Here is a 23389-nt window from a genome sequence, read left to right as displayed (position 1 = left end):
CTCAGTGCCCAGCAGAGCATTTTGAATATGACTCCTCCTTAACAGTGGCACTGCTCAACACTGGTAACAAATATATGCCTTCAAGCTATAGCTTTTTCTCAATTTGAGGGGACAGGGTCATGAAAACCAGACCTAAACAAGATAGAAATTCCAAGCAGCTTGAATCCAGAATTCATTGCCTGAAGAAACTTGAGGTCAGTAAGAAGTAAGTAAATAGCTGTTAGCATTAAGCCATTCTTTGGTGGCCTGTCAACTCAGCACCTTGTTTTGTCATTTCGTCACTGCTTCTATAATTAACAATTTTTGTACCACTACATATTTCTCTCCTGGGTGGCTTTACAGCCCCCAGTGGGCAAAATAGGTAATTACCTTCATGCCAGTCTGACAACAGACTAAGATTATGTGGCACCGTAAAAGTAGAACCAACTGTCAAAGGAAAACTTCAAACAGGACAAAGTGCCACATACATCTGGAGCCCTGAAAAAAAAAAACAAGAGATTTAGTCAAACATCAGCATTCACTTGATTGAAACAAGGGGAGACATTGGAAAGGGTTACCAAGATGGTATCCTTACAAGTACCTTCTCAGAATGTTTCCTTTCTGTGTGTTGCTTCAGTTTTTAATACCTACAATCTATAACTTGTCACCTTCTCACAGTATAATAGCATGTTATAGTTAATTATATTAATCGTCACAAACTGCAGTGCTCAGAGCTGAGGAGCCTTCAAGGTGGAAATGGGTAGAAGTTAAACAACTGATGTAGAAAAGAACATTTACTAAACACTATACATATACATAAACTATACATAAAAATTAAGAAAGTATTTTTTATTAAGCCAAAAAAAAATCTTCTCTCTTATACCTAGCCATACTGGTGATAGGTGAAATTTTTCAGATACTTGGTTTACACTGAGTCCTCACAACCTTGTATAAATTAAAACTACTTATCCAATTTGAGAAACGAGGAAACCAGAGCTTAAAGAGGTTAAGTAATTTCCCAAGGTCCTGGAAGTCCTACAGTTAAATAAATGGAGAAGCAAGGATTTGAGTCCAAGCTGCCTAGCTCCAAAGGCTCTAATCTCCTTGACATGGCACTGCCTATGTGTAGGTTTAATGTACACAGATTAAAAATTATAAAAAAGATTGCTTTACAAACTGACTAGAAATACTAAAAATAAAGGAACTTTTTATATATAAAATTTGGGGCATTTTTTCTTATAATCTGTCATAAAACTGCTTACTTAAACAAAAACAAACCAGTATTTCAGTTTTCAAGAGCCTCCTCAACCAATATGCTACATTTTAATTCACTAGTTAATTTTTATCTAATTTACATAGTTGTTTCCAGCTTAAGAACTCTAACTATACAATGATGATATTTTTTCAAGAATTTGGTGGATTTTTTTCCTAGATGATTTGTAGGAGTACCCAATTATTTACTTAATTGATTTCAGCAGTGGTGGTGTTCCGTGCTACCTGCCCCAATGTTCCAGGTTCCCAAATAAAAGACACACACACACACACACACACACACACACACTTTATATTTCGATATGCCTAAAACAGCTCAATGGCTAGACCACTTCCTAAACTCTGCGTGGCTAATCCGCCTCCCTCTGATATTCCTGAGTTATTATTTACTAAAGCCTATATTCCATCTTTGCTGCCTTGGACACAAGTGGGCAGCCCTCTTGGGGCCACTATTCCCCAACTCCTACGTGGTGGATATGCAAACAATTTTGGGGATCCAAGTTAACATAACATAAGCAGCCACAGTGATTATTTCTTTTTAAAGATTTATTTTTAATAATAGGTACATGTGTATGAGTATATGCCCACAGAAGCTGAAAGAGGGTGTCAGACTCCCTGGAGCTGGTGCTATGGGCAGCTGAGAACTGCTCTACACTGGTGCCAACAAACTCAGGTTTGAGTAGAGGAGTAGCGTGTACTTTAACCATAATGCCATTTCTCCCAATCCCTGAAGACCTCCTTTTCAGAATATTAACCCTAGCACTTGGATCTTTAGAACATCACTCATAATTTATTTTTCCCAATAAATTATTAGTGGAAATTATGCTTGGTTGGAATAAACCAAGTAGGTAAGAAACCAAGTAGGTAAGAAACCAAGTAGGTAAGAAACCAAGATCACTTTCCAATAGTGGCCTCTTAATTAACCAGTGGAAAAGAAACTGTAATGTCATGTGAGCCCTTCTGAAACAGAATCCATTTTTTACATTGATACTGTTTCTTTGTCAAATATTTGTCCTTTTTAGCTGCTTCCAGGTAAGATGGTGGAACTAAATTCTTTCCACCTTATGATCAAGTGAAGAAAGTCAAAGACAGAAAAGAGCTACACTGTTTTAAGGAGAGGAACACCATAGGAAATTAAAAGTTAGATGGAAGAGAGAAAAGAAAGAGAAAAATCAACACAGAGAAATCAACCAGAGAAAGCCTCAGCAGCTCCACGGTAAAAACTTTTTCCAAAAGAATTTGGTTTTTTTCTTTGCTGAATTTCTCTTGGATTCAGCCAAGAGTGGGTCGTCCAATAAGAAGATACTCTCGCTCCTCAAGAAAACAAAGGTATTCCAATCAACAGATACACAAATAGTACCATAGTACGGTAGAAACACACATCATAGAAAACACACAACATGGAAAGCCAAGGCAACATGACTCCTGAAAGAGATAGTAACTCCTTATTGATCTCAATAAGTTAAATAGGTTACATGCCAGATAAAGGTTTCAAAGGTTTTCTGTTACAGAAAATAAATGACATAAACAAGGATACAAAAAAGCAGGTTAATTCAATTTAGGATCTGGAGAGGAATGTCTGAAAGGTCAACAGAATACATGGCAAAAGCGGGATCAGGAATGAACAGATCAGCAAAGTGGGAAAAGTTCAGCAAGGAAACAGATTGGGGAGAGAAAGACAAAAGCATTAAAAGTGAGAAACCCAATGAATCATATACAAATACACAACAGAGAAAACTGTTCATAGACTTAATATCAAGGATAGAATACAAGGTTAAAAACATTACACCCAGAGGCCAATAAGGGAAATGGTAACAAGTGGATGTAACTAAATCATGCAGAAACTCAGGTGACTAAGAGATCACATCGAAGACCCTGTGGACCAGAAGTATCTGAAGTAAATACTAAACATGTAGAGGAACCGTTTAAACAAACATAGCATTTCATTTTTACAATTGTAGAGAAAGAAATGACATCCAAATAGAAAGGGGTTTAAAAACAAATGACCAGAGAAGAAGTTCTCTGTGACACACTATAGTTTTTTTTTCTTAAAGTAAGAAATATTAAAATGCTGTGAGGGAAATCCACCAGCTCACCTTCAAAGGTAGAAACAATCGAATAACATACAATCTTTCATCACCAAATATAAAATTCAAGGAGGTATGGTATGGTATGGTATGGTATGGTATGGTATGGTATGGTATGGTATGGTATGGTATATTAATTATATTTCCTAAGCCCTGAAAGTAACTACAAACCAAGATTCTTGTATAAGGCAAAGATGTCTTTTAAAATTGACAAAGAATTAAGGATATTTCAAGTATAAACCAAGGTCATTATTGACTATGCAACCAGCACTGCAAACAATACTTAAAAGATTATTATACTCCTAGGATGAAGAAAGACAGTATCAAACACAAGAGTACAGTAAAAAATAAATTTTTGTCAGAGGAACAGATTAACTGAGGGGCACTTAGAAGGAGTGCTTCATATACAACAAAATAAGCCAGCAAAACTCTAATAGTAGAGTAGGGGAAAACAAAGAATGAACAATTCAACCCAACAAAATGATACAAATTAGTAAGGATCTCTCAGTTGTATAGTTAAACATAAATGACCTCAAGTCACCACTAAAGATAATCTGATTGATTCAATTAAAAACTACATCCAACTCTCAGTTGTCTTCAAGAAACACATCTCACCAGTGCTAAAATTCAAAGGATAGAAAGCAATTTGTCAAATGAACTGAAGCTGAAAATAAGCTACCTCATGTTTTCTGATATCTGACAGACTACAAACAAAAAAATAAAGAAGACTCTTACACTAAGGACATCTATGTCACTACCTCAGGGAATATCACGAAAGAAGAGGCAAAAGGAAAGTAAGAGCCCAAGGATGGAGAGATGTACAACAAAGAGATGTCTCTGGCCATGGCATAGCCGGTGCACTCACAAAGTTACTACAGTTGTGATCATCTGCACAGAACCTGCACAAGCTTGGGTCTGTTAACACTTTATCATGAATGAGGAAAGAGCCATGAGGTCCTCCCTGAAGATCTATCAGTAGTTAATGGTTCCTGGAAGAAAGGGAGTCATTTTCTTCAGTAATGTAGCCACTGTTAATTGCTAATGTTCCAGTAAATAATCACACACCCATGTTCATTCAAGCAACCTTAATTAAATTCAATGAGTCACAAATTAAAAGACACAAAAGTAGTAGAGAAATTTGTTGTGAAGAAAAGGGGTTTCAGAAGGAGTGGGAAGAAGATTTTAAAAAAACATAGAGGGGTGAACGTGATTTAAAAAATTACATATATATAAGAGATTGTCAAGTAATAAAGAGTAATAATGAAAAGAAGGCTACTATCTAATAATTGCAACACCCACGTTTATCCCTAGATAAGCCACCTAGGCTAAAAATCAGCAAACATCAGTATTTAACAACAACATAACTGTAAAGGACTTAGTGGTATATACAAAATATTCCATTTAACAAATACAGAATACACATTACCCTCAGAAACTTATCTTCTCTAAAATAGATCAAACTTTGGGCCACAAATCAAGTCTTATCAAATAAAAAATCCAAATAATTATTGTATCATAGTACAATAAAACTTGAAATAAATAACAGGAAACATTAAAGAAGCTAAGAAATACTTAGAGTCTGAAAAGATACTTTTGAATAAATTGTGGAAGAAATTATTCTTACCTAAATTGAAAATAAAAGTACAACTTATCAGAATCTTTGAGGTACAGCTAAGACAGCTTTAAGAGAAAATTTTATATACATGAGCTCCTACATTAAAAAATGGGGTGAAAGCAAAAGTATTTACTGTACAAGCAAGAAGACATGACTTTGAGTCCCCAAAACCAACAGAAAAATGCAGATACATAGCACAAAATCTGTATTCTAATGCAGAATATCCAGAAGTTCACTGGCCAGCTAAGTTCCCAGTCTTGCTGGCATACAAAGCAGAAGTCAACAGAAAGCCCACTTCAAACAGAATGAAAAGTGAGGACTACAATTCAAAGCCACACTTTGACCTCCAAACTTGTGAAACAGCACACACACACACACCATTGATGCACAAAAATAGCAAATAGCTGGGGGCTAAGGGAACCCTTTATGTCTCGGTGGGTAAACTACTTGCTGCTTAAATATGAGGACTTGAATTTGGATCCCCAGAACCCACAAAAAAATTGTAGTGTGGTGTAGTGATCTGTGCCTGTAAGCCCAGCACTTGAAGAGCAAGACCTGATACTCACTGGCCAGCTAGTCTAGCTGAAATGATGAATTTCAGGTTCAGGGAAGAACTCTGTCTCAAAAGACACCAGATGTGCATACACATGATCACACACACACACACACAATCTCAAATAAATAATCTAATGATGTACCTCCAGGTCCTAAAGAAATAAGAACAATCCAAACCCCAAACCAGAAGACAGAGAGATTCTAAGGATCCTGCCAGAAATTAGTTGGATGGAGATTTAAAAAAAAAAAAAAAACAAACATAAAATCAATCAGTCAGTTGTCTCTCTGAAAATAGATAGATGGTAGATAGATAGATAGATAGATAGATAGATAGATAGATAGATAGATAGATAAGATATACAAACCTATAACTAACCCAGAAAGAGACAAAGGCAGAGAGAAAAGTAGTAAAAATTGGAGATAAAAGGGGGAGTTACCCCAGATTCCAATGAAATCCTGAAAACTGTTAGGTAATACTTAGAAAACATATTTAAAATAATGGAAAATCTAAAATAAATTGATAGTTTCCTAGACACCAATGACCTACAAAAATTAAATCTAGAGGATGTATTTAAATAATAACAATCATTCAGATTGAAGTGGTCATTATACTGTGAGGGTTTTGTTGTTGTGTTTGTCCTGTTTTGTTTCTTTTCAGAAAATACAGGGCTAACACCTTTAAAATTTCGTCTATAGTAATGTTTGAATACTTACTGCTCACATCATTGAATTGCTTTGATAGGGTTGATTAGTCATACCATTTCATTGTCGCTTCATTTTCTCATATATAAAAACAGGAGACTATAATAGTGCATCTATCAAACCACTGAGTTATAAGATATATACATGCAAACACCTAGAAGAGAGCTTAGTACCTGCAATCACTCAATAAATACTAGCTGTTCTGGTTCTTTTCCATTCCTGTGACTAACATCACTACCAAATGCAATATCAGAGGAAACGGCTCATTAGCCTTTTCAGTTCAGAATCCATCCCTGATGGAATTCCAAGCAGTAACTCAAGGTGGGAACCATGGAAGAATGCTACTTGCTAGTTTTCTTTTGTTCATTCTCAGCCAGCTTGTTTCTACAATCCAAGACCTCTAGTCCAAGAAACAATACTACCTGTAATGCACTGAGCCCTCCTTTATGAATTAACAATCAAGACAATTTCCCACAGACATGCCTCACACCAACCTAATAGACACAATACACAGCTGAGACCGTTTTTAGGTGATTCAAGGCTCAGTCAAGTTAATAGTTCATGCTATCTAGGACACTAGTGATCATAATTTTTATTATTTCTATTAAAATAAATTTTAATTTATTTTATTATTTTTATTAAAATACCAAAAAAGACATAAGGTGAAAGAGTTCTTAATGTAAAACTGTTATGAAGTCACAATGACTAAATCAAGAATCGTAGGGTGGGGCGTGCCAGCTCATGCTGCCTGTCTCTAGACTTCCGCAGCTACTCTCCACCTACCCCAACCAACTCCACTCATTCCGACTACATTCACCTGGTCGCTTCTCTAGGCAGGCACCAGAGTATATGCATCCCTGCTACCCTAGAACACCTCTCATGAAGGAGGGACACTATACTACAACACCTTGACACACCCAAGAGACTCATCTGAAGCTCAGGAATCCTGCACCTGCATTCTGCCAACCTCCTACTTAGTCCTTTCTTGGTATGGATTCTAGACTTGCATCACCAATTCTGTCAGCATCCATTCCTGAGGAAAGTCCTGAACACCCCCGGACTTCTGAAGATTGACATGGAGAACCTATAACTCTAAAGAAGATCTGTTCCTGAGATGCAAAACCTCACTTAATCTAAGCTGAACTGGCACTATGCTTGAAACCCCAATTGGACAACATTAAATTTCCCAAAGACAGAACCATAAGCCTAACCTCCCAACAGGTTCAAACACCCATTCAACAAAAAAGATAAAATATAGACATACAAAGAAATACTTCCAATGATCTAACTCTACATGCCTAGGTCTCACCACAAATACACAAACACAAAGAACCTAAACAGTAAGTCTCCACCAAAACTTAGTACTTCCATAGTAACATTTCATAAGAAAAAGTAACTTAGATGACATATAAAATAACAGTAATAAACATGTTTCAAGACACACAGAAATTGAAATCACATCTATCTAACCACTGCAGATTAAAGGTGGATATCAAACAAAAGAAAAAGCAGACAAAACAGAAATTCATCGAAATTAGATAACACAATTCCAGACAAAGACTGAGTGAAGAAAGAGATCAAGAAGTAATATTTTAAAATCCTGGATTGAATGAAAATATAACACACCAAAATCTCTGGTACATGGTGAACATACACATAAAGGGGAAGTTTGCAACCCTGTGAGCCTACATCAAAAAAAATGGAGAGATCTCAAATTCATAATCTAACTATGCACCTGACGGCCATGGAAAAACAAGAATAATCACCACCCTAAAGGAGTAAATGGAAAGAAATAATCAAAGTCAGGCTGAAATCAATAAAATAAAAACAAAAACAATATTAAAATATTAATGAAGCAAAGAGTTGGTGCTTTGAAATTATAAGCAAAATTGGCAAACTTTTTGCCAAACTAACCAAAGAAAGAGATGATTTAAATTAATAATATTAGAAAAGAAAGAGGAAATAGTACAACAGACACTGAGGAAATTTCAGAGAATCAAAATCTACAGTAAGTGGAATGTGGTAGCATATGCATTTAATTCTAACAGTTCTGAGGCAGGTGGATTTCTACGAGCTGAGGGTAAACCTAGTTTACATAGTGAGTTTCAGGTCATTCAGGTCTACATAGTGGAACCCTGTCTTAGAATAAACAAAAACCAAAAATCCTGTATTCTGGAAATTTGAAAAATCTAAAAGCAAAGGATAAAATTTTTTCAGATATATACAACATACCTAAGTTAAAGCAAGATAAAGTAAGTAGTTTAAACAGACCTATGTCACCCAGTAAAATAAAAAAACAGTAATAAATTTAAAATATCCCAACTAATGCCAGACATGGTGACTTAACCTTTTAGTTACAGCATTCAGAGGCAGAGAAAGGCATATCTCAAGTTCAAGGCCAGCCTGTTTCCAGTCAGACTTCTAGGACAGCCAGGGATATGTAGAGAAACCCTGTCTCAGATACACACACATACACACACACACACACACACACACACACACACATTTCCTCTATAATCAGGAACATGACAAGGTTGTCTGTTCTTCTAACTCCTATTCAACATAGTACTTGAAGTCTTAGCTAGAGCAGTATGATACATGTAGGAGATAGAACTGAAAAAGAAGACGTCTAAGCATCTTTATTTGCAGATTATGTTGTTGTATATACAAAAGACCCTAAAAACTTCATGAGAAAACCCATAGAGCTGATAAATACATGAGATATGTGTGTTAAGGGTCCAGCAGTGGTTCTGAGTCCTCTGCTTCCTCCTACTCAAGGTGTCCAGACACTGCTGTACACCTAGACCAGGCTAGGATGAAACAGAGTCTGGAATGGGTGAGCCCTGCAGGCTCCTGGTCCAGCTGGGAGTTGTAGCTGCTTGTATTACAAATGCTTATCACGTTCCTCAAAAGCCAATTATAAGAGAATGCATGCGCATAGACTCTGGGAACCTGCCCCCGAGTTGGTTCTGATTGGTAAATGAAGATACAGGCAGTTAATGGCTGGGCAAAGCAGACAGAGGCAGAACTTGAGAATTTCCAGGGCTTGGGAGCAAGTGAGATAAGGAAGGAGGAGAATTGCACGCCAGGAGAAAGAGAAGGAGAAGGAGAAAAGACTGTTCTGTTCAGGAAATTATCTCTTTTGCCAAATCATTCAAGGTTATTTCCAACTTTCTCTTCTATCAGGTTTAGTGTATCTGGTTTGATGCTAAGGTCTTTGATCCTGTTGAACTTGAGTTTTATGCAGGGTGATAGATAAGGATCTACTTGCATTCTCCTACACGAAGACATAAGGTTAGACTGGAATCATTTGTTGAAGGTGCTTTTTTTTTTCCATTGTATGTCTCTGGCTTCTTTATCAGAAATCAGGTGTCCATAGGCATGTGGATTTATATCTGGGTCTTTAATTTAATTCCATTCTGTCTGTTTTTTGCCAATATCATGAAGTTTTTATTATTAAATCTCTGTGGTAGAGCTTGAAATCAGGGATGGTGATACCACCAGAAGTTCTTTTATTTGTACAGGATTATTTTAGCTATCCTGAGATTTTTATTTCCACATGATGTTGAGTATTGTCATAGTCAGGGTTTTACTGCTGTGAACAGACACTATGACCAAGGCAACTCTTATAAGGACATCTAATTGGCTTAAAGGTTCAGAGGTTCAATCTATTATAAACAAAACTGGAACATGGCAACATCCAGGCACGCATGGTGCAGAAGGAGCTGAGAGTTCTACATCTTCTTCTGAAGGCTGCTAGGAGAATACTGACTGCCAGGCAGCTACAATGAGGGTCTTAAAGCCACAGTGACACACCTACTCCAACAAGGCTACACCTACTTTAACAGGCCATACCCTTTAATAGTGCCACTCCCTGAGCCAAGCAGATACAAACCATCACATTCCACTCCCTAGGCCCCATAGACTTGGTCAAACATATGTGTCTATGGGGCCCATACCTTAACATAGCATAATGCAAAATACATTTATGGGGACTTTAAAACTCCCCATAGTATGTAGCAGTCTCAACAATGTTAAAAGTCCAAAGTTCAAAGTCTCTTCTGAGATTCATTCAATCACTTAACAGGAAACCAGCTGGGCAAACTCCAAACTCTGCATCTCCATCTGATGTCAAAGTGGTCCTCAGATCTCCAACTCCTTTTTTTTTTTTTTTTTTTTTGAGTTGTACTTCATGTTTGCTTAGAGTAGGTTTTTTCTTTTTTTTTATTGGATGTTTTATTTATATTTCATATGTTGTCCCCTTACCTCATCCCCCACCCACCCAGGAACCCCCTATCCCCTCACCCCTCCTCCTTCTTCTCTGCGGATGTAACCCCTACCTACCCCCCCCACTCCCACCTCCCCACCCTCAAATTCCCACCCCCTGGGGTGTCCAGCCTACATGAGGTCAAGGATCTCTTCTTCCACCTATGCCCAGCAGGGCCCTCCACTCTTACATATTCAGCTGAAGCCCTGGATCCCTCCCTAAGTGTTCCCAGGCTGGTGGTTTAGACCCTGGGAGCTGTGGTTGGTTGGTATTGTTGCTCTCTTCATGGGGCCACAAACCCTTTCAGCTCCAATGGCCTTCACTCTAACTCCTCCATTGGGAACCCCATTATCAGTTCAATGGCTAATTGTGAGCATCTGCCTCTGAATATGTCAGACTCTTGAAGACCTCTGAGGAGACATCTATATCAGGCTCTTATCAGCGTGCACTTTCTGACTTCCACATCAGCATCTACCTTTGGTGACTGCACATGGGATGGATACTCAGGTGGAATGGTCTTCAGATGGCCCCTCCTTCAGTTTCTGTCCCTCACTTTGTCTCCATATTTGCTCCCTTGAGTATTTTGTTGCTCCTTCTAAGAAAGACGAATCACCCCCAACTTGGTCTTCCTTCTTCATGAGCTTCATGTGGCCTGTGAGTTGCATCTTGGGCATTTCAAGGTTCTGGGCTACTATCCAATAATCAGTGAGTGAATACCATGTGTGTTCTTTTGTGATTGGCTTACCTCACTCAGGATGATAATTTCTAGTTCCATCCATTTACCTAGGAAACTCTCAAATTCATTGTTTTTAATAGCTGAGTAATACTCCATTGTGTAAATATACCACATTTTTTTAATCCATTCCTCAGTTGAAGGACATCTGGGTTCTTTCCAGCTCCTGGCTATTATAAATAAGGCTGCTATGAACATAGTTGAGCATATGTCCTTGTTATATATTTGAGCATCTTCTGGGTATATGCCTAGGAGTGGTATAGCTGGATCCTCAGGTAATGCTCTGTCCAATTTTCTGAGGAACCACCACACTGATTTCCAAAGTGGTTGCACCATCTTGCAGTCCCACCAACAATGGAGGAGTATTCCTCTTTCTCCACACCCTCTCCAGCATCTACTATCACCTGAATTTTTAATCTTAGCCATTCTGACTGGTGTGAGATGGAATCTCAGGGTTGTTTTGATTTGGATTTCCCTGACGACTAAGCATACTGAACATTTCTTTAGATGCTTCTCGGCCATTTGAGTTTCCTCCCTTGAAAATTCTTTGTTAAGCTCTATACCCCATTTTTTAATAGGGTTATTTGGTTGTCTGGAGTCTAATTTCTTGAGTTCTTTGTATATATTGGATATTAGCTCTCTATCAGATGTAGGATTGGTAAAGATCTTTTCCCAATTTGTTGGTTGTCGTTTTGTCCTATTGACAGTGTCCTTTGCCTTACAGAAACTTTGCAATTTTATGAAGTCTCATTTGTCAATTCTTGATCTTAGAGCATATGCCGTTGGTGTTCTGTTCAGGAACTTTTCCCCTGTGCCCAAGTATTCGAGGCTCTTCCCCACCTTCTCTTCTATTAGTTTCAGTGTATCTGGTTTTATGTGGAGGTCCTTTATCCACTTAGACTTGAGCTTTGTACAAGGAGATAAGAATGGATCAATTTTCATTCTTCTACATGTTGTCCTCCAGTTGAACCAGCACCATTGACTGCAACTACTTCTTTCTCCTGAGCTGATTTGACTCCTTATTAGCAGCTTTCCTCAGCAGATAGCCCATGCTCTGGCATTCTCGAACATATTGGGGTCTCCAAGGCAACTTCAATGTTACAGCTGGGATCCTCCTAAGGACTGGCATCACTTCTCCAGCTCTGCCCTCTGTAACATTCTAAGCTTATGTTGATCCTCTCCACTTTTGCTGCTGTTTATGGTGATCCTCTTATGGTACTGGCATTTTGCATTCACTGGGGTCTTCTGCTGCAACTAGGCTTTACCAATAGCTTCTCATAGGCCTTCTTTATGGTGCCAAGCCTCAACTCATTTGCGTGACCCCTTCAGTCCTGGACCATCAACAGTAACTGAGGCTATACCTTCACCAATGGCCTTCCATGGCCTCTCAGAAGCCAAGGCTCAGCTGCTTTTCATGATCCCTTCATGCGTTCAAAACCTGTACCACCAGGGTGACCCTTACACATTACCAAGTATAGTTCCAGCATGAGGTACAACCTTGGCTATCTCTGGAACACAGCTACTTTGTGCTCTCAAAAAACACTTGCCATAAGATTTCATCTCAGTGTTGCTGGTCTCTTCCTAATCACCGATAATTTCTTAACTCTAGCTAACCAGCATGAATTATCCCAGTAGTCCCTTCTATTTTTCACTCTAAAGCCAGAGCACATGGCTGAAGCTGCTGAGTTTTACTGTTTGCAGGAGCTGGAACACGCCCCCATTGTTCTTTTTACATTGTCACCAAGCTTTCTGTTTCCCAACTCCTTCACTGCCTGAGCTTGGCTGTCCTGGAACTTGCTCTGTACACTGACTTTGAACTCGGAGATCTGCATGCCTGTCTCCTAAGCACTGGGATTAAAGGTGTGGTCCACCAATCGTGGATTTAAATTTTTCTTCACTTAGAACTTGCTCTGTTCTAGGCTGGCCTTGAACTCAGAGATCTGTTTACCATTGCCTCCTGGTATTAAAGGCTTGTACTACCATGCCTGGATCTAAACTTAGCTGGGTGAGATCTTTCCCCAAAGTCACTACTCCCTTAATTCAATTTACTATCCTTGAACACAGGATTCAGCTCCATTTCACTTCCTGGTGCCCCTTTAATACTTGAACTATATATTTTATATTTTTCCTTCCTCAGCTTGCTAGGCTTGTTTAAAATGTTTTCCATGAGACTTAACCAGAGAATAAAGTCTATGATGGTCATTTCTGAGACTTCCTTTGTCAGTGCAATTAATCTGAGTCTCTTCACCTCAGCCTCAGGCAGACTCTTCAGAGAAGAGCAAAAAGTAACCACATTCTTCACCAAAATACCACAAAAACAGTCTCTAGGCCATATATTCAAATTCTCCTTTGAAACCTCTAGGGCCAGGTCCACACAACTGAAATCATCTCAATAATAAACTATTATTATTATCCTACTAGGATAGCCCATTGATCCCCATTTAAAGCATTCCACTGCTTTCCAAATCCAAAGTCCCAAAATTCACATTCTTCCAAACAAAGGCATGGTCAGGCCTATCATAGCAATACCCCACTCCTGGCACTAACTTCTCTCTTAGGACTTTACTGCTGTACACAGACACCATGACCAAGGCAATTTTTATAAGGACATTTAATTGGGTCTGGCTTACAGGTTCAGTCCATTTGTTATTCCATGTTTGGTTGCTACTCCTATGAGAACTGCTCTTTTCTGAAGGGGAATGGAGGAATGGATCTGGGGAAAAAGGGAAGTGGGAGAGAGGAACTAGAAAAAGTGGAAAGAGGGAATACTTGTGGTTAGAATGTAATATATGAGAGAATTTTTATTTTTAAAAAGGCCAAAATGTGGGATCAAAATTTCCTGTTAAAAGTGGAGAATATGTATCAGTAGTTGAGTTCTTGCTTAGGATGAGCAAAGACCTGAGTTTTTTCCCCATCACTAACAATAAAAAGGGCAAAAATCATGTTTGATTTACACATAATATGTCATTCACATTTTTTTCTTGCTGAAAGAAATAAGAAGACCTTGCTGCTGTATCTTCTATCATGATTTAGCAATCATTTACTGGTTTTAAAAATAACTTTATACTAAATTCATTATGTTAAAAATATAGCATAATGCTACAAAATTCCCATCAAAGAGTATCTCTTCATGCTTTGCTTCTTTTTCTGTAATAATTCATTGTGTGCCTAAAATTTATAATCTTAAAGTCTGTTTATTTTGCAGCCTATTCTCAATGTGTTTTCATAGCCATTTTTTTTCTACTGAGCCTCAAAACCATCTAGAAAATTTGACTAGGGTATTCTATATGTGGCAATGTGTATTAGCTTGGGAAGAAAATGAAATATTCTTTTTCAAGGTATGAAGTCACCTAGAAAGTAAGATACAACAATAAATATATTAGCTTTAAGTATTTGAGGTCATTTAATACTTTATTTAATTCTTATTGTATCAAAATCAAATATTTCTAACATCTGGTCTGATCTCTTCCCAAACATGTCGAATGTTTCCTCTTAAAGGAATTTAAAAGTGAAATTGTTAATGTCCTGACTTTTGTGCCTCTGGGTAGCCCATTTGCTGCTCATGCCTTCTACAACAGCCTCCTTTTATCCCACATCTCTGTCCAAACCATCTAATATGTGTTCTAATAGTTCCATATACTTTTACTTTGGGTACTTTTATTAATGTAACTTTAATGTTTGGGGTGATTATGTCATAGCTGCCTCTCTTTCTCACTTGCTTTACTCCACATGCCCCATCAAGGACCATCTGTGATGAACAATGGACCTGGAGTAGAGTAGTTACTATGAAATGAATGAATAGATCAGTGGCATCTGTAAAATAATAGGAGCTGAATTTAGCCACGTATTGCTTGTTACAAAAAACTCTGCAAGCTCCCTTGCTAGAGCTCTCCCTGGGCACGATTTCACAGGGGCAGTAACTTCTTCACTAGGAATAAAGTTCTCACCTAGAAAGAAGTCTCAGGTTTGCTGTTGCTGACAGTGAACTCTTGCTCCTGGGAAAAGTTTAAAGTTACCATACTGTCAAGAAGAGCCAAGATGTCCTAAAGAGTAGTCAGTTAAATGCATTAAGAGTTAACCTCTCCAAAGTTATTCTGTCTCTTTGAGAGCTAATCTACTCTGAGATAGTAGATGGGTTTTAGTCATGTGACAGTAGTGACCTTTCAGCCTCTCTGAACAAGAGCTAAATATTTTTATGACTTGAAAATTTCTTGTCTGTTATTCAGCTCAGTATAATTTATTAAGTTCAATGATAATATTTGAGTTGGAGAACCTAAATGTATACAAAGCACTTACTTGATCCACCAGCCTCAGGGGCTTCCATCTCACCATGGAATCACCACAGCCTCAGAGCATAACATAAACCATCATGCATCTTTTCATACTCAAGGCTTAAAATCATTCCATATTTCTCATTGGAGTGCCCGTGAGCTCCCCTGAGCTAAGACAAACTAGTCTTATAGGGATTTAAGGGAAAAAAAAAACAAACAGAAAAAATGATTGTACCTCCCCATGAAAATCTAGAGAAATAAGAAGAAAATGGTGGGTAAATGTGTGAGATAAAATAAAGAAAATAAAACAAAACAAAAAAATTAAACTCAAGAAGCAAATGCAGATTGAGATAGACCAGGATATTAGTCAGAAGAAGCTTAGTCAAAAATAAATAAATAAATAATACAACCAAAGAAAACTAGGAGAAATGAGAAGCCATAGAATTTGTTGTTGCTATCTTATAAATATAATCTTATAGCTACTAAACAAACAAAAACTAGAGTTACCACAATGTACTAGATATGAAAGAAGAAAACATTTAGATAAAAACATACCTTGTATTTAAAAGAACTCACATTAAGACACTTGGAAGAGCCTTCTCAAGATGTTTTATTTTCCTTCTCTATACTGGCTTTCACACAATGTGTTCACCCACACGCCCTGATGTTACTGGCACATAAATCAAATCTTTGATAAAAATAAGGAATAAAAATATATGAGTACAAGAGGTTCCTGATACTGGCAAGACCCCAATCTACATACACCCTGGGCGGGCCTGACCTGCTAAACATCCCTGAAGAAGTCTGTCCTACTGCCAGCCTTAATTTTGTATATATTAGTGTGCTTTCTATAAAGAGCAAAACTTTGCCAACAAATTGTCACAGATGATGCTTCATAGCACATAAACTTCCTCACTTCTCATTTTCACCAAGGCAGTTACTGAGCATAGATCATTCAGAAAATCTGGTTCAGTGTATTTGTGACTAGCAGTAGTAAAAGCCTATAAATGGGTGTGCCTATGGGTTCATGATACCCAAGGGAGGAACCATCTCATAGAAAAATTTGCATGCACAATTAACTATTCTGTACCCCAGGAAGAGCTAATAAAGTCAACAATAAAAGAAAAAAAAGGTTCCAATCCCCCCAAAAAAAAACCTATTTGAAATAGACTACTACAGGCTATTTAGAGTAATCCTAGCTGAATAAATATCCAAAAGGAGGCACAGTAACTCCCTTCGGGCCAGAGGCCTAGTCCCAGGGAGGGGCTCCCAGAGCAGCCCGCATGTCTGTTGACTTGTTTTTTCAAGCTGTTAGTGTAACTCACAGCTATGTTGGTTTGTTTTGGTGTTGTGACATCGTCTCCATAGATGTGCATTGAAATTGTGCCCAGCTGCACTAAAGCCAAGAACCATGCAATCTGGAGGTTGTGTAAGCAAGATTACAAGGCTCCAAGGTATCCAGGGCCGATCCTGCTCATCCCTCTGCTTACCTCCAGCCTCTGCTAAGACTGCATGGGCAATTAAATGCTGTGTTAGGACCAGATCCAAACGCTGTAGTAAAATGTGGCAGAAAAGACACAGCTTCATCTTCACTTCAGTACTTTATTTACAGGCTCAGGAAACAGTCACTGATAACTAGAACCAATCTGGGGCTTGATTTTTCTGCTTGCCCTTCCCTTTCGATGCAAAACTCAACTCACTAATCTTTATTCATTTCAGGAGAAACTCTTCAAATTTTCTTAAACCCTCTGTCCCTTTCAAGAAATAGATTCTCAAGAAGTAAATTTATCAGCTCTTTCACACCAGACTACCAAATACAAATACAGGCCATCCAGTTAATTTTTTTTAAGAATAAATAAAAACATAACATTTGGAAAATTTTTATACTATGTCAAATAGATAAGAATTACATCAAAATTAGTCATTGTTTATTTGAAACTCAAATTGAACTTGCCCTGTATTTTATGTGGATGCCCTGCACTGAAGAATATGTGACTTGCATTTTACCTCTTCTAAAGATATTGGCTAAGTCAAAGTCTCCATACTCTAAGCCAAATTAATAATTAGCATATTTTAGCAACATAGTAAAAGAACAAATATATCAAGTAAGCAAGCTTTTCTTGTTCCTTATCTAACTGGAGTCACAACTTTTTAAATCTGAAGGCCTTAACCCCAAAGTAAAAAAGGATAGTTTGATTTTTACCTGCTTGTAACAAAACCTACTTATCAATATCTACTTCAAATCAGATCATGTAATTATATTAATTGACACTCTGTTAGATTAAAAAAAAAATATTGTTCAAGATCAAACTTTAGCCCCAAATTCTCAAAATGCACCAGAGACACCAGTGGTGACACTCATTTGTTCTAGGACCTCAGTTCACATCTCCCCAACAGAGAGACGGCCACAGGCCATAGCCTTAACAGAGCCAAGTATGAAGTATATGTTTTTTAAATCTAAGAAGATCTGTATGTAGGACCAGGAAGAGAAGGAGTGTGAAAAGAACAGTAATGAAAAGAAAGTAGGCAATCAAGGCACAAAAGGAAAATTAGCCCTATTCAATGTTTTTAAAGATGGGGAAAGAAGACACTTTGTCCACAACAGTTACCCAGAATAGGTTCTAACTATTGTAAGAAACTTGTGGAAGATGTTCAAAATGGATTCATTTAAAATCCACTCTAGCCTTCTTCCTCTTGTCTTTTCTTTCTTCTCTCTCTCTCTCTCCTCCCTCCCTCCCTCCCTTCCTCCCTTCCTCCCTTTCTTTCTTTGGTTTTGGTTGATTGGTTGGTTGGATGGTTTTGATTTCGGGTTGGTTGGTTGGTTGGTTGGTTGGTTGGTTGGTTGGTTGTTCGGTTTCTGACAAAATATTATATGCTGTGCTGACCTCAATTCATGACCCACTGCCTTTGCAGCAGAGCACTTAGACTGCAGGCATTTGTCGCTGTGCTTGGCTGGATTTTTATACACAGAAAGTAGTAAACTAAAGCCTACTTTTCTCCAGACTCTCCTCAAACTCTGACAATGGTCAGGCTCTATCATCAAATGTTCTTTTATAGCTTGAATTCAGAACAGTGAAGTGAGTAAAGAGGCTGGTCTAGGGAAATCTTTCTACTCCTGCAGGTGATGTATCAAATCTCATTCATCAGAAGTGGCATCTAGTTCCCAAAGGCACTGGAAATAGTTCTTTGGTCCAGCCCTAAGGATGATTCAGGAACCATTTGTGGACACTCATCCCTAAAGTTTATTGACTTAGCCCACAGACCGAACCACTAATCCATCTCAGATTAAGCCAGCTACAGTGAAGCCTGCTCCGTGTAACTGGACCTGAAGTGATACAAGTGGATCCCCTAGACATCTGTCCCACCAGGTGACTGGCCCTAAGCCGGAGATGATCATGAATAATTTTATCATCTCCCAGGACACATTCGACAGGGTATGGCAATATTGTTGTTTGTCATTGTTTGAGTAGAAGGTGAGGGTGATAAATATTGCCTGCTTCTAGTTCAATGTGTTTGTATCTTGAGTAGAGTCCTAGGAATCTGTTGGAAATCATATCACTACCACCACCCCTAAACACACATACACACAGGTACTCACACCAAGGAACTATCCCACCACAAACACCATTGGTGCCAGGATACAGAATCCTTCCCTAATACAATACCTAGTTTGAATTTTTTTTGCAGTATTTTGAACTTTAAAGACATATTTGCACATATCCCTGCATGTGTGCTTGCTTGCTTGCTTGAGTTTGTGTGTGTGTGTGTGTGTGTGTGTGTGTGTGTGTGTATTTTACAGGCAGTTGTAATTCATCCAGTATGGAAACTGGGAGCAGAACTCAGGTTCTCTACCTGATCAGAAAGCTGTCTTAATCATTTAGCAATCTCTAGAGCCCTAGGACTTTGATTTAAAAATCATCATCTGCTGCAATGCAAATTGCTTTATGAAATATGTATATATATATACATACATACATGTATATATATGTTTATTTACATGATTTTCACATTTTAATGCTTCAGAAACCATGTTCTAACCTAAAATAAGCATGTACTTTAATGTGATAATTTTTCTAATTTTTTTTATTATAAATGCTATGGTTAATCCTGTAATTTATCTTTTAAAGCTAGTGGCATCTTACAATCAAGGAACTAGGGTCATCTAAGCAGGTCCTTTTAACATGCTCATTTGCATATAGAAAAGGAGTCCTGAAGGTAACCACACAGTATCTTGGCTTCAGTCTCAGGTATAGCATACAGACATCCAGTCACTTTTCACTGATTTTGGTATGTAGTTCAGGTATCAATGGTGTTTTAAAGCCATAATCAGTGGGGTCAGGTCAAGAACAGTTACTTCAGGGTCCTCTGAAGTTGAGCTGGAGAACAGGAAGTAAATCTGTGAATAGTAGGTGTCACTGTACAGAAACACAAGTTAAAACGTAACAGCAAAGAATGAGATTCCAAAACTTCATCCATCTGCCCAGGCCAGGCCTCCTTTACTATCATGAAGCAATTTACTGACACATTGGCCTCACAGATCTTGAATAGTTATCCCAAGTTTTCAAGGCCTCAAAGAACATCACCACTGGAGAAGTTAACAAACAGTAGATCCTGACAGAAAAAAAAAAAAAAAAAATATGCTTCCACCTCCTCCAAATTCAGCTCAAATATCTTGTTCACAAGCAAAATCTGTGGTTTTTTTTTTTTAACCTTTATTTCCTTCACCTTAAGCCAATCATTAAATTTCATAGTGATTTCTGGAGTGAGGCAGAAGGAAGGCGTCATTCAGAATGATGGAGACTGTGCCCCACTTGGCCTCACTGGGAAAGCTAGAGGAGCACAGACTGCCCCGCCGGCAGGTAGGTGATGTTCCGAGAGCGGGAAAGCTGTTACACAGTGTCCCCAGCAGCTTCCAGCTTCCGCAGCTCAATGAGGCCATCACCTGCTGCGGCCAGCGAGTTGGTGATCAACTCAGCTGCCTTGGTGTCACCCTCAGCAGAGATAATGGCTGCCTCCTGCTGCTCAGCCTTTTCCACCACAAATCTGGCTCTCTCTGCTTCCTGCTGAGCCACCTGTTTGGCTTCTACAGCCTCTGTGAACTCCTTCCTGAAGGTCAGCTGTGTCAGGGATAGGTCATCTAGGATGAGTCCAAATGTTGCTGCTAGCTCTGTGAGGTCATCGCTCCCCTGCCTGGAGACCAGCTCTTGCTAGGTAATCTATTCTCCAGCATGGAACTGAGCCACCACCGACTTGAGGATCTCTGTGGTGAGAGACTGCAGCACTCGCCCATCATAGTCCTCACCAATGCTGGTGTAGATACGAGGAAGCTGGCTGGCCACCGGCTGGAACAAGATGCGCAGTGTGATATTGACATTCTGCAAGTCTTTGCTACCAGTGATGACTGGCACATTCCGTGGACGAGAGCCATAGTCAAAGATAATTGGTTTCTGTACCCAAAGAATGAGAAAGTGAGTCCCTTCCCCTACCACAATGTCCTGTACCCCACGGAATCAGTCAAAAATGACAGCTCTGTGTCCAGCATCCACATTATATAAAAGCAGAGTTCACCATGCCTCCTGCAACTGCTAACACCAGGCTGAACTTTCCCGATGAACTCAAACACTGTGGCAACTATTGTCCTTCTGTTGCTTCCACTCACACCTGCTTTCACTCTGACCTCCGCATGAATTCCCCCCAAATCTGTGTTTTATAGGTGTGTTTCCCTATGCTTACAATCACTCTATTCCCTTCTACAGTCTAGCCTTGAGTGTGAAAAGGTGCTTAATATTTGCTAACTTAGATTAAATGCACTCAATAGGGCTAGTGCCAAGCTGGGGAGAGCTTCCCTTGAAAGCATGAGGACCTGAGTTTGAGTCCCTACCACACACATAAGAAGCCTGTCATAGCAGACACTTGGCAGCCTAGCTCTGGAGACTGATATAGGAGGAATCAGAGACTCACTAGCAAGCCAGCTGGCCTAAATGGGGCAATTTCACTAAGCAAAAGCTTCAGGTTTGGTAGGAGACCCTGTGTCAAAAAATAAGGAAGAGAGTGATCAAGGGACACAATTCCAAATGCCACCTTCTGGCCTTCATATGCCCAATCCAGACAAATGAATAACATACATACACACACACTGACACACACACACACACCACATACCACACCACCCACACCCACACACCTACAACACACACCACATACCACACCAAACCATACACACACAATACACATACACACACACCACAAACACAACAAACACATAACACACATATATACTCAGAACACACATATCACACACACAACACATACACAACACAACAAAACACACACAGCACATATAACACCACACACACACACATTTAAAGGAGGGTGCAAAATCCAAGAAAAAAAAACAATATAAAAGACAGAGATACACCCACACACACACTCCAACGTCTTTTTCTATCTGGCAAGAGGAGATCTACCCAGATACAGTAAAGGTTTCCTACTACTCATTTGTTAGATGTTTATAAATGTCAAACTCGACACAATTCTAGCGTCTCCAAGCACCCTAAGACCCATGCTGCTGACTACGGAGCCTGAGCAGACATGCAACCCTGACACATGACCTCTATACCCAAAGGGCTTTGGACCAGCTTTGCAGCTGAAGGGCTGGTTTCAGGCAGTCACGTCTGCGGCAATCCTTCTCCCACTTCCAACAGAGTCAGTTGTCTTTATTTACATTTATTTATTCAGAGATGTCTAAATATATGCTGGTCTGTTGAAACAGCCTCTGGGCTGAAGTACAATAAAAACATTAATTAAAACACCAGATTAGAAATACCCAGAGGAGTGAATGGAACAGCATCAAATGAATCTGCCATTTAAGCGTCAGCCAGGGAAGATGCAGACACCACTGGTGACCTGCCATGTGCCTAACTGGCTTCTAAGAGATGCCTGACCATGCTGAGGTGAGGGCTCCCTGACCGTGGACACCCATGGTCAATTAGTCCATGAGTCTCCAAACCCTTGAGTTGGTACTGTCTCTGCCACTCCTTTCATTCTACAGTTGTCTGGGGAGGCATCTTCAGAATCTTCAAGGTTGGCAAGGATCTACACAAGGAAATCTTGCATAACAGCTGGGCTTTGTCCAGGCAATACCAGAGAAGCCAGGTGCCCTCAGCCAAAATGTGCCTGGCACTTTATGGGCAGTAGCACTTTCTCTCCAACAGCCCTCCCACTTCTGGACCCAAAAGCTATAGCAGCATTTGATGAGGTGTACAGTGCCATCTCAAAGGAATAGTACCATTTCAGATTCTGTGGGCTTCAGAAGGAGGGCATGGGCAAGCATCTACCAAAGGGAGTGAGTGAGTGAGCCTTAATTCCCCTGTGACATAGAAAATTCCCTAAATTCCAAATTTGTTTACACAGCTAATTAGGCATGAACTTTTAAAATCCAGCTCAGGCCTGTTAAGAAGTAAAATCTTGCTCTATGCAGGCATGTTCTGTCAAGGACTCACATCCTGTAAGAGATGCCATTGGTAGGAAATATGACTATAATAATGTCTATAATTTTCTTAAATGCTCATAAGCAAAACAAAAGCAAGCAACCTTTTAAAAAAGTTTTTGGCTTCTTTCTTGTATGTATAATTTACCCACAAACCTCCTCACTTGAAAAAACAAAGATCTGAAAAGAAAATGATAGCATATAAACATGAGGTAGGAACAGGGCCTCATCTATGGTAGCATCATTTTATTTACCATTCTACTGAATTCTGCACTATTCATTCCTCTTTATTTTTCCTTAATGACAGATGTGCCAATATCTTATTATAAAGAGACTACCACCAAAGTAGATAGAACTGCCTTTTATCAGGCATATGGCCCTAATTAAATTTCTACAATCCCTTTTTAAATCAGCCGTGG

The 23389-nt window shown here is 39.0% G+C and overlaps 1 pseudogene; it reads right to left on the bottom strand.

Annotated features, from left to right (window-relative positions):
* Window positions 1–20310: 20310 nt before the first annotated feature.
* Window positions 20311–23389, bottom strand: part of LOC114630473 — a 133133-nt pseudogene continuing 130054 nt past the window's right edge.

This window comes from Grammomys surdaster, unplaced genomic scaffold (assembly GCF_004785775.1).
Source record: "Grammomys surdaster isolate TR1022 unplaced genomic scaffold, NIH_TR_1.0 67, whole genome shotgun sequence".
NCBI classification, from domain to species: Eukaryota; Metazoa; Chordata; class Mammalia; order Rodentia; family Muridae; genus Grammomys; species Grammomys surdaster.
Note: the sequence above shows the minus strand (reverse complement) of the source record. Positions and strands in the feature narration are given on the sequence as shown.